The following is a 2908-nucleotide window of genomic DNA, read 5'->3' as shown; positions in this document are numbered from 1 at the left end:
AATATCATTAACCACGATTAAATAAAATCCAAACAAAAATTTAAATTTTTACCACAATCAATCAATATTCGTCATGATTTTCAGTCATAGCCAAAATATTTGCTATAATTTGGCATGACTGATGTTTTGGCGACACTTGCAAAAACAACGATCAATGATTGATGCGAAAACGTGATTAATTTATTTTTGCCACGATTTTTTTTTTTTTTTGTTATACTAATTAGCCGTAGCTAAAAGAATCATACTTTTTCGAACGTGACTAAAAATTATGAAATAAATTATAACAAATTCATACAAAATGGGATAAAAACCCACACTTATGATGAAATCCGAACACATGACAAGGAGTTTATTTAAGTTGAATTTATATATTGAGGCATACCGACAAGACAAATTGAGTGATGGATGGATGGTTTTGTGCATGTTTATTGTATGCTGTCTGACATGTGGCCTAATTAGCTACCACGTAACAAAGCTTGCTTTTTTGGATTGGTTTAATTTCTATTTTATCATATTTATTTATTTTATTTTCAAGAAAACAAATATAATACAAAATACAATAGGTTTGAAATTATGATTTGTACAATGTAATATTAAGAAATTCATATTATTAATCATACATTACGAAGTTAATTAAGATATTCAACATTATTTTATAAAAATTGAAACTTAATAGACTAAATATGAGGGATCATTTTAATAATAATAAAATATCACATAAATATATATATATATATAAGTATTTTAATTTTATGTAACATAAATTTAAACACGTGCCACCAGGCTACTGGCTACAAATTAGTGACTATTTTATGTTGCAAATCCTAGTTCAAAATTCGAATTATTCAAATGAAAAGTTGGTTAATTTTTTTTTAATTTTTAATGTAAAAATTATAAATTATTAAAAAATACTTCTGAAATTAACGAGTTATTTGCAACTTATTTTGTGTGGGCTGGGCCTGTAGAATATCAGAGTAGATTCAATCACAGTGGATCCAAACCCATTTTCGACAGCTTGGGCTTGGAATGAATTAGAGGGTGTTTGGCTATGCATTTTCTACAACATATTATAAGCTTCTGCATCTTATAAAATGTTTTAAGAGCTTATAAGATATTTTAAAAATAAGCTCTTAAAGTGTTTCGATAAAATAAAATATTAAAAGTTATAAGATGCGTAAACGTCTTATAAGATGATCGGGTGTTTGGCATAATAAGATCTTTAACTGGTAAAATGACTAAAATGGACATATATACAATTGAAATCAAATGAGTTGATATTTATTGACATATTTTGTTTTAAATATTTTTATAAATAATACACATTAGTTTAATTTCAAATAAGAATTCAATGGATAATATTTTTGCAATAACAAAAAAAAAAATGATGAATTATTACCTAAACTTTTGAATAAAGATATTATATATGTACATTCATGCTAGTCGAATATAGAATTGATATTTGTTAACGCAATGACTATTTCTAGTGTTGTAATTTATAATGTCTTGAATGTTATAATTTTAATAAATATAATATCAATACCAATCTTATTTTTATTTAATTATAATTATTTATTATTAAATAATAAAATATTTTCTCTTTTCAAATATTGGAAATTACATAGCAAAAAGAAATTTAAATCCTAAGGGGGGAGAGAGAGAGAGAGAGAGAGAGAGAGTGTAAGTATATGTATGGAGATATTTTAATTTTTTTTTACATATTAATTTTATATAGCTTATAAGATCTTATAAAAAAGTAAGAAAATTTAACTTTTTTTTAAAAAAAAAAATTATAAGATCCGAAACATCTTATTTTGAGATCTTATAAGCCCTTTCAGAAAAAAATAGCTAATTTTCTATATAAAATTTTTAAGAGCTTCTAAAATATTAAATCTGAATTTGTATATTTTTTAGGAGTTCTTGCAAGAGCTTAAAATAAGCGCTTATCAGCTTGTTTACGTAAACAATATGAAAAGACTGTTTTTACAATTTCTGTTTCTACTTTTAAACTGCTTAAATTATGTTAATTTAAGGCGAAAGCGATGACCAGCTTTTGCAGTTTATTAGTAAAATTGTAATATTAATTTATTTTTTCAGACATTCCAATTTCAACTTTTTTTTGGCTTGTAATTTTTGCTTTCAAATGCTCACAACTTTTACAACTATTCAATTAACTTATTCCAATCATAAAACTAAAAGTTATACAAAAACCTCTTAAGAGTGTGAGCTCATAAGATCTAAAAATAAGATACCGTGAAGTTATAAATTCATATATGAAAGTAAAGAGTTCTCAGTTTGTCTTTGAAATATTAACAAACTCCTTCAATTTTTTAGTCTTATTAATTACGAAATTACTATTGTTAATTGTTGACATCAAAATTTTGGAATAAATTTATTAATTAAAAGCATAAATATTGGCTAATAATTGAATTCTAAATTAAAATTTATGATAAATTTGAGCTCTACATATGTTTAAGATTACAAACTCACATAAGTGTCCATTTGAGTCTTATGCATTTTCATTGATCGATTCGAGACAAACACAAGCTTTCTCTTATTTTGGATTGACTAAATAGGTCAAAACATGTTCAATTACATCCCGTTAACATGAGGGTACTGATCCATATCCAAACTTACGGTGTTTAAGCCCATTAAATCAAAGTTCAAACTATTTGAATCGTACTTACGCCCATAAAAAAGGGCATTAATCTGATAACGTATAAGGACATACAACACAAGCCACAAGTCACATACACACAACAAATCCACAGTAAGAGTAAGTCCAAAAGCTTAATGCCACGACAAAGCTATGTGACCTGAAAACCTTAATACTCTATTTTAAGGTAGCACATGATTTTCTTACTCAAGTCCATATAAGGTTGCGCACTCGATTCAAGAACAAGTGTCTGCC

Source organism: Sesamum indicum, linkage group LG1, assembly GCF_026168435.1.
Source record: "Sesamum indicum cultivar Baizhima isolate 11 linkage group LG1, ASM2616843v1, whole genome shotgun sequence".
Lineage (NCBI taxonomy): Eukaryota > Viridiplantae > Streptophyta > Magnoliopsida > Lamiales > Pedaliaceae > Sesamum > Sesamum indicum.
Note: the sequence above shows the minus strand (reverse complement) of the source record.